At 42.0% G+C, this 9816-nt stretch overlaps 1 non-coding gene across 1 annotated transcript; it reads right to left on the bottom strand.

The window, feature by feature from the left end:
- Window positions 1–1968: 1968 nt before the first annotated feature.
- On the bottom strand, window positions 1969–2075 carry LOC126021502 (U6 spliceosomal RNA). The gene has a single exon (XR_007500014.1). It is a non-coding gene; the product is annotated as a U6 spliceosomal RNA (small nuclear RNA).
- Window positions 2076–9816: the final 7741 nt, after the last annotated feature.

Genomic DNA, 9816 nt, shown 5'->3' on the forward strand with positions numbered 1-9816 from the left:
GTTTTCAAGTTGCCAAGCTAATAGCATGCACTGGCAGACCATCGCAGAGAGAGAATTTGTTAAAGAAGGCCTTATTTCTGTTGCCAGAGAAGGCCAATTTAGTACAGTGAGTCTTTCAGGATCTACAATTACAAGAAGGATTGAAGAAGTAAGAGACAATTTACATCAGTATTTGCAAAACTTTGCAAAAAACTTTTCTATTTTTCCTTGGCACTCAATAAAAGCAATGATGTTTGTAATTCTGCACAACTTCTAATTTTTATTTGTAAGACTATTTTGAAGTCACAGAAGAGCTTGCTGCACTGCAAAGCATTAAAGTAACAACTACAGAAGAGGATATCTATGCAAAGATTTGCCAAACTTTTTTGTTTGTTTGTTTGTTTTTGAATCACATCCGACAGTGCTCAGAGGTTCCTCCTGGCTTTACACTCAGAAATCACTTCTGGCAGGCTTGGGGACCATATGGAATGCCGGGATTCGAACCACCATCCTTCTGCATGCAAGGCAAATGCCTTACTTTCATGCTATCTCTCTGGCCCCAGATTTGCCAAACTTTGAATAGTTTGGAGCTGAACTGGACTAAACTATCCAGTGTGATAACTGATGGTGGGATTTAAAAAATAACTGTTTGCATTAACCAAGAGATGGGCAAGCAGCCATTATCATCCAATAGTCATATACTGCCTAATCCACCAACAAGCGCTGTGTAGTAAATCATTGAAGTGGGACTCATAAGAAAATTGTGGTATCATAGTGTTAACTTTATTAGAGCTAATGCACAAAAGTACAGATAATTTCAGGAATCTCTGTATGAACTAAATGCTGCCTATGAAGATGTTCTGTGCCACACAAAAGTTGGTTGGTTGAGTCAGGGAGAGTTTGACATACTATGACTTAACTTCCACAGATTACAGCTTTTCTGATTTCAACAAAAAAAGAAGTACCAGAGCTCAATGATGCAGAATGGAAATGGCACCTCACCTTACTGACAGATGTGACAGAGCTATTCAACAGTTTCAATGTGCAACTTCAAGGAGAGAGAAAGCTCATCTGTGATATGCAATCACATGTGAAAGCATTTGAAGTAAAATTAGGCCTTCTCATCAAATAAATAAAGGAGGAAAATTTCTGCCATCTTCCCACAACTCAAATTCTGTTAATGGAAAAACCATTGATTTCATCCCCAAACAAAATGTGTGGATTCACTGGAGAAGTTTCAAAAGGAGTTCTAGTTTGGATTTAAAGAGGTTTATCTCCGGGCCCGGAGAGATAGCACAGCGGTGTTTGCCTTGCAAGCAGCCAAAACAAAAACAAAAACAAAAACAAACAAAAAAAAGAGGTTTATCTCCATGAACAAGACATACAGCTTTTCTGTAGCCCATTTTCTATTGTCAGTAAAAATGTGGATACAGGACCAGATCAATAGTATAATGGGTAACCCAACTATAATCATGTTACATAAATAAGAAGTATATTTAAAAAATTAGTACAATTGGTAGGAACATTTGCCTTGCAAGTGGCCGACCTTGATTCAAACCCCAGCATCCCCTGAGCCTGCTAGGAGCGATTTCTGAGCACAGAACCAGGAGTAACCCCTGAACGCCATTGAATGTGGCCCACACACCAAAAAAAAAAAAAAAAAAAAGATAATGTGGTTACAATTTATCAAATGGAACTGGCTGAACTGCAGAATTGTGACTCTGAAAGACACAGTCAAGCCAAGCAACCTTCCTAATTTCTTTTTTTTTTTTTTTTGTGGTTTTTGGGTCACACCCGGCAGTGCTCAGGGGTTACTCCTGGCTTCATGCTCAGAAATTGCTCCTGGCAGGCACAGGGGACCATATGGGATGCCGGGGTTCGAACCGATGACCTTCTGCATGAAAGGCCTTACCTCCATGCTATCTCTCCGGCCCCACCTTCCTAATTTCTATTCATTTCTCCTTTCTTTTTCTTTTTTTTCTTTTTTAAAAAAATATGGAACACTTCACGAATTTGCGTGTCATCCTTGCGCAGGAGCCACGCTAATCTTCTCTGTATTGTTCAAATTTTAGTATATGTGCTGCCGAAGTGAGCACGCATTTCTCCTTTCTGAGACATCCTAATCTCAGGAACCATGCACTCAAAATGGCAACCATCTATGGCAACACTTATGTCTATGACCAGACTTTTTCTACAATGAAGCATCTGAAATAAGTTCTAGACTAACTGATGCACACTCACATCACTTGTTACAACTAGCAGTGACAAATATGGAACCGGACACTGACCATCTTATTGCCCAAAACAGGCCCATAGTTCCAACTGAAATAATGCTAAGTTTGTTCATTTAACTTCACTTATTTTTAATTTTAAATATTGTATTTGTTCCCTTTTTAAATTCAAAATAACATATGTGCAGTGTGCATAGGAATTTGTTCATAATACTTTTTAAACTATAATCTGGCCTTCCAACTGGTCTAAGGAACAGTGAACTGGGCCCCTGTTTAAGAAGTTTGAATATTCCTGCTCAAAATAAACTTAACATCCTAAATAATTTATGAAGAAGGCAGGTGTTTCAATACTGGAGTTTCAGTAATAAAACCTGTTCTAGGGGCCGGAGAGATAGCATGGAGGAAAGGTGTTTGCTTTTCATGCAGAAGGACAGTGGTTTGAATCCCAGCATCCCATGTGGTCTCCCGTGCCTGCCAGAAGCGATTTCTATTTTTGTGTGTGTGTGTGTGTGGTTTTGGGGTCACACCCGGCAGTGCTCAGGGGTTACTCCTGGCTCCATGCTCAGAAATTGCTCCTGGCAGGCACAGGGGACCATATGGGATGCCGGGATTCTAACAGATGACCTCCTGCATAAAAGGCAAACGCCTTACCTCCAAACTATCTCTCCGGCCCAGAAGCGATTTCTGGCTGTAGAGCTAGGAGTAAGCCCAGAGCACTGCCAGAGTTGTGGCACAACTCCCCCCAAAAATGTCACAGGGTCTTCACCAGTGCAAATGATCACAAATATTTGGAGCACTTTTAATCTCTTAAGAAAAAATAAAGCTAGAAATATGAAATGGTAATCCTTTATTTGGTGGTGGGGAATCACACCAGGGGGTGCTTAGAGGTTACTCCTGGCTCTGCACTCAGGAATTACTCTTGGCAGGCTCGGGAAACCATATAAGATGTTGGGGATTGAACTCAGGTCAGCTGTGTGCAAGGTAAGAACCCACTGTACTATTATTCCTGCTCACACAAATGGCAATCTTTTTGGGGGTGGGGGGTTTGGGGCCATCACCCAGTGATGCTCAGGGGTTACTCCTGGCCATGCTCTCAGAAATCACTTCTGCCTTGGGAGACCATATGGGAAGCCCGGGGATCAAACCACGGTCTGTCCTAGGCTAGCGAAGACAAGGCAGATGCCTTACCGCTTGCGCCACCGCTCTGGCCCATACAAATGGCAATTTTTTGGGGGGGGGTCACATCCGGCAGCACTCAGGGGTTACTCCTGGCTCTACACTCAGAAATCGCTCCTGGAACGCTAGGGGAACCATATGGGATGCCGGGATTCAAACCACCGACCTTCTGTATGAAAGACAAATGCCTTACCTCCATGCTATCTCTCCGGCCCCACAAATGGCAATCTTTTTTTTTTTTTTTTTGGTTTTTGGGTCACACCCAGCGGTGCTCAGGGGTTACTCCTGGCTGTCTGCTCAGAAATAGCTCCTGGCAGGCACGGGGGACCATATGGGACACCGGGATTCGAACCAACCACCTTTGGTCCTAGATCGGCTGCTTGCAAGGCAAAAGCCGCTGTGCTATCTCTCCGGGCCCTCAAATGGCAATCTTAATAGGAACTCAGAACTTTCTGTGCAACCAGGATTACCCTTTCTTTGCACAACATGAAAAATTCCTTTATAAGTATATAAGCTGTATCCTCACCACCCTAAAATTTCTGGAGAATGAGAACTATGCTCGCTTTACCTATGAGTACTAAAAAAAAAAAAAAAAAAAAAAGTAAAAAAAGGAAGAGGAAAGTAGGAAGTAGAAGATACACAACTAATGACCACAGCCTGCCTGGCAACTCTACAAAGGAGCCCCATACTTAAGATAATGGACACTTAAGATAATACTCCAAGGGGGCCAGAGAGATAGCACAGTGGTAAGGCGTTTGCCTTGCATGCAGCCGATCTGGTGGTTCGAATCCTGGCATCCCATATAGTCCCCCGTGCCTGCCAGGAGCTATTTCTGAGTGCAGAGCCAGGAGTAAACCCTGAGTGCTGCCAGGTGTGACCCCCCCCCCCAAAAAATACAACCAAAAAAACCCAAAAAACAAATGATAATGCTCCAAGTAGTAACTGAGAGAATTGGGGGTGGAGATAGGGATGCTGTTAAACCACACTGGTGTCTAGTGCATCTTTGTAGGAATTAGTAATATTATAGGTGCAGAAATGTCATACATTTTCAAACAATATAACATGACTAGAAGCTGAAGCAGAGAGCAAAACAACAAGAGTCTGTGTAATTCGTTCTGATTGTTTTTTCTTCCTAAAACATTCAGAAAAATTTTCTCTTCTTCTCTTTTCTTTTGTTATGTGCTATGCCATGTTTCTTATTTCAAGACCATGGCGTGTTTTTTGTTTGTTTGTTTGTTTTTGTTTGTTTTGTTTTTTGTTTGTTTTTTTTTGTGGTGCTTATCGATATAGCTGGAGTCCTCACTGGATATTTGACACTTCTTTTGGTACTGGTGGAGTGTTTCACCTTTTTCTCCTTCATCTCCCAAATCGATGATGAGAGCCTCTAGAAGGATTCCGCCCATTTACGGTGTATTAGACTATTACCCTAGTTTATTACTTTTCTATTTTTCAGGCAAAACCATGCAACTTGAACTAGCTAGTCCTGCCTCCAGTTAGAGGGGGAAATAAGGGAGGCATCAAGACCAAACAGGTGCAAGACTACTAAGTAGTAGGTTAGATACAGAGGGGACCACATATTCTAGCCGCCCTGGGGGTGAGGGAAGAGGAAATGGGAGGTAGGACGAAAACGGAGGTGTAGGGGCCGGAGAGATAGCATGGAGGTAAGGTGTTTGCCTTTCATGCAGGAGGTCATTGGTTCGAATCCCAGCGTCCCATATGGTCCCCTGTGCCTGCCAGGAGCAATTTCTGAGCCTGGAGCCAGGAATAACCCCTGAGCACTGCCGGGTGTGACCCAAAAACCACAAAAAAAACAAACAAACAAAAAAAAAAAAACACCGGAGGTGTAGGGAGGACAATTTGGTGATGGGAATCCCCCCTGATTTTATGTAAATATGTACCTAAAATATTATTGTCAACAATATGTAAGCCACTATGATCAAAATAAAAATTATATTAAAAAACATTCAGAAAAGAATAAATTGATTTGCACAGTTAATAGAGCAAGTCCCTGGGAGGACAAAGAACTTTTCTTTCATGGATGTATGACTACAGTCATACAAAGAGATCCTTCTGAGTTGATTTTTATTGGAGATGAGGAAGCTCACTTCTTGTGCTCAGGGTTTATGTACTTCTTGTGCTCAAATGTTCACCACTGGTGGTTCTTTGGGAATCATATGAAGTGCTAAGGATAAAATCTAGACTGCGTGCAAGGCAAGCAAGCACATTACCCACTGTACTATTTTTCTGGCCCACAAATAGTTCCTTGCATCTGAGATTCAGTCTTAAGAAACTTTCTTCACTTTCAGTTTCTTCCCACTAAGCTTTTCTTTTCCTGTTCCTTCAACACAGTCTGTCAACCACCATCCAGATGAATGTCACTGGGCCCATTTGGGATTTGTGCCCTTGATGTGGGCTCCTGGAATGTTTCCATAGGCCCAGCACCATTAATCCTCCGAGTTCAGAATCAACTCTTCACTTTGAGCTCATAATCTTCATGAGGGCAGAAGTAATGTTGATTTTGTCATCAAAGCCTCAAAAATAGTTTACAACTAGAAACGGGAAGTGTTCTAACATGTAACTTTCAAGTTTATACTCTGATGTAAAAGCCCAGATTTTAAAAGTTAAGATCTGCTTCAAGCAAGAACAACTTATCTGTACTCTTGCCAACTTCGCCTATTAAGCGAACCGAATCTTAATATGCAGTCTGACTCTATTAAAATGCTGCCCAAATTTAAGTTGTATAAATAATATGGGGTGAGAAGTTTGGGTTTGAAATAATAAAGAGCTATTGTCAGTTAAGAAAGGCCGGCATGCAATTAAAACGCATGCAATACGTCTATAAGAAGATTAGTCTTTTTTGGTATGCAGGATAAAATGAAGGGGGGCATTCCCCCCTATTTTTTTGGCCTGTTTTTAAAGGTAGGAGCTGTTCACCATACTCACATGAGCAATCAACCATACAGACTCGTTTATATAGATGCATGTTAGTATTTTTTGATTCAACATTTTTCAGTGTTCTATATTGTAATATAATGAAATAAATTCACATTCTATAACCTGACATTTAATGAAGTGGGTAAGAGAGTGGCCCCAGAGACCAAGAAGATGGCTCACCTGTTTTGCATATAGGAGCCCTACATTCAATTTTCTGTCCTTCATGGTCTCTCAAGCACCAGAACAATTCCAAGCACAATGTCAAGAATATCCCCTGAGGGGCCCGGAGAGATAGCACAGTGGCATTTGCCTTGCAAGCAGCCGATCCAGGACCTAAGGTGGTTGGTGGTGTTTCATATGGTCCCCCGAGCCTTCCAGGAGCTATTTCTGAGCAGACAGCCAGGAGTAACCCCTGAGCACCGCCGGGTGTGGCCCGAAAATCAAAAAAAAAAAAAAAAAAAAAAAAAGAATAGCCCCTGAGAACTGCTAGGTGTAGGCCCCCAAATAAAAAAGGATGGGATGCTAAGGATGTAGCTCAGTTGTGAAGTACAAATATCTTATGCAATGAGGCCCTGGTTTTGATATCCAGCAAAACACACGAATACACACACACACACACACACACACACACACACACACACACACACGTGCGCACGCGCGCGCGTGCGCGAAAATTAAGTTACAGTAAGTACTGTCAGCACTTTTGTGCAGCAGAGTAAGGGATGCTTAACCATAAATGGAAAAATATTACATGTAAAATGATTGGATTTAATATAATTATAGAACTAAATCACATGTTCTTATTCTTTTATTACTTTTTGGTGCTCCTATATCACTAAATAGTTTTAATGGCAAATGTGACTCTCATCTCTGGAAAAAAGCAAAAGGAAAAAATGTTAAAGGTGTCACAGAGCACCCGAGATTTCCCAATGGGCTGCAAAAAAAGAATCATGATACAATAGTGTATTAAGATAAGATAGTTCTGGGGCTGCAGAGATAGCATGGAGGTAAGGCATTTGCCTTGCAATTGGAAGATCTGTGGTTCGAATCCCGGCATCCCATATGGTCCCCTGAGCAGGCCAGGAGCAATTTCTGAGCATAGAGCCAGGAGTAACACCTGAGCGCTGCCGGGTATGACCCAAAAAACAAAGCAAAACAAAAAGATAAAAATGTTCTGTGGCTGCAGTGGAAGCCCGTGAGAGAGAGGCAAATGGTAGTCAGGGAGGCCAGGTAGGAACATAAATTAGGACTAGGGAAGAAGTCCAAAGGCAGATGGCTCTTGAGCTCAATATTGACAGTTGAATAAGAGAGTGAACAACAGAAAGTCAGCATTTCGAGTAGAGGGGTAAATAATTTGAGTGTGTAAGGACTTGATTTCTGTTATTGGAGTTGAGACTATGAGTCTAGAGAGGCAGCATAGAAGATCAAAAAACATGCTCAGGATTTGGGGTTTAGCAAATACAGTGTTTATATGGAAATTTTTTTCAACTTTATTGATTAATTGGTTGTTGAGCCACACCCAGAGGTGCTTAGGGGTTACTCCTGTCTCTGCACTCAGAAATCACCCCTGGGAGGTTAGGGGACCATATGAGATGTCGGGAATCAAACTGGGTCCCTCCTCGGTCAGCCTTTTGCAAGGCAAACACCCTACTGCTGTGCTATCTCTCCGGCCATATGGGAAATTTGTGTGTGTGTATTTGGGTCAAACCCGGCAGTGCTCAAGGGTTACTCCTGGCTCTATGCTCAGAAATAGCCCCACAGGGGACCATATGGGATGCCAGGATTAGAACCGCTGTCCTTCTGCATGAAAGGCAAACGCCTTACCTCTCCAGCCCCTTATGGGAAATTTTTTAAAAAGGTATTTGGTTAGAAATACCAATGATCAGGAACTTGCTTTATGTAACCTTGAGTGTGGAGAATAAATGGATGTGAAAGAGAAATTAAGATGGGGACAGAAGGGACCCAAGAAATAGTGGAAACTCACCTTGTATGTGACCTACTTGGGTTCAATTCCTGGCCCCCATTTGGGCTCCCAAATCCTGACAGAAATGATCCCTGAGCACAGAACACTGCTGGGTACAGGCACAAAAGAACACAAATACAGGGCTGGATCGATAGTAAAAGGGTAGGATGTTTGCCTTGCATGTAGCTGACCTGGGTCAATCCTCCGCATTCCATGCATTCCCCAAGTCTGCCAGAAGTGATTCCTGAGCATAGAGGTAGGAATAAGCCCTCAGCAAAGCTGGGTGTGGCCCCCAAATGAAACAAAAACAAAACACATAAAAAATATGGGGGTACCAAAAAAATATGGGGGTAGAGAAATTTCTTAAAAAGGGGTAACTGAAAGAGGCATAATATGATAAGGGTCTCAAGAGACTAAAGTAGACACAGAACAGAGGGGATAAATGAAAATATCTAGGAAGTAATTAGGAGTTGATAGATGCAGACAGTAACAGAGACAATCTAGAAAGGATGCCCCTTGGTTCCTGGGTAGATAGTGGGACCTAATTTTAAAGGAAATAATCAAACGATGAACTTGGTAGAACATGGGAATGAAGGAGCATCAGGAAGAGGGTGAAACTATATGTTTTGCTTTATATATGTTGAATTTGAGTTATCTGCAGAGTAAAACTATGTGAATCTAGTTGTCTGATGAAGATTACTGAACATACCCATTTGAAATTGCCTTTCAGATTCTAATAAAACTTCAGGTAGGAGCCATAACACATTTGGAGACATCAGCACAAGATGCATGGAAACTGCAAAGAGTAATTTAAGTTACCCTAGAGAGCTAAAATAGCTCCTCCAGAGCAGTTTAGGAGGGCTGTGGACTTTGTTATCTACAGATATGGGAAATGGGACAAAGTCAGAATCATTTCTAAATAATCCTTTCTTGGAGTTGGAGTGATAATACAGCGGGTAAGGGCTTTGTTCACATGCAATCAACCTGGATTCGATCCTGGGCATTCCATATGGCTCCCTAAGCACAGTCCTGAGTGATTTCTTTTTTTTTTTTTTTTTTTTTTTTTGGTTTTTGGGCCACACCCTGTGATGCTCAGGGGTTACTCCTGGCTATGCGCTCAGAAGTTGCTCCTGGCTTCTTGGGGGACCATATGGGACACCGGGGGATCGAACCGTGGTCCGTCCTAGGCTAGCACAGGCACCTTACCTCCAGCGCCACCGCCCGGCCCCCCCTGAGTGATTTCTAAGCACAGAGCCAGCACTCTGAATATGACCCCAAAGACCAAAATAAATAAATAATCCTTTCTTTGCTGCTATCCACATTTTCTCCTTTAACTTCTTAAAAATAGATCTCTATTTCATGAGTAAAGCTTGTGGTAAGTTTTCCTTTGAAATTATGAAAGACCACAAAGTTATCTATCAAGATTATTATAACACTACTGACACATCTTGAGAACCTACAGTATCACAAGCATTTTTGGTTTTTACTATGACATTTTGGGAAGGGAAATACTCAACAGTGTTCAAGGGATAC

Source organism: Suncus etruscus, chromosome 10 (genome assembly GCF_024139225.1).
Source record: "Suncus etruscus isolate mSunEtr1 chromosome 10, mSunEtr1.pri.cur, whole genome shotgun sequence".
Classification (NCBI taxonomy): Eukaryota; Metazoa; Chordata; class Mammalia; order Eulipotyphla; family Soricidae; genus Suncus; species Suncus etruscus.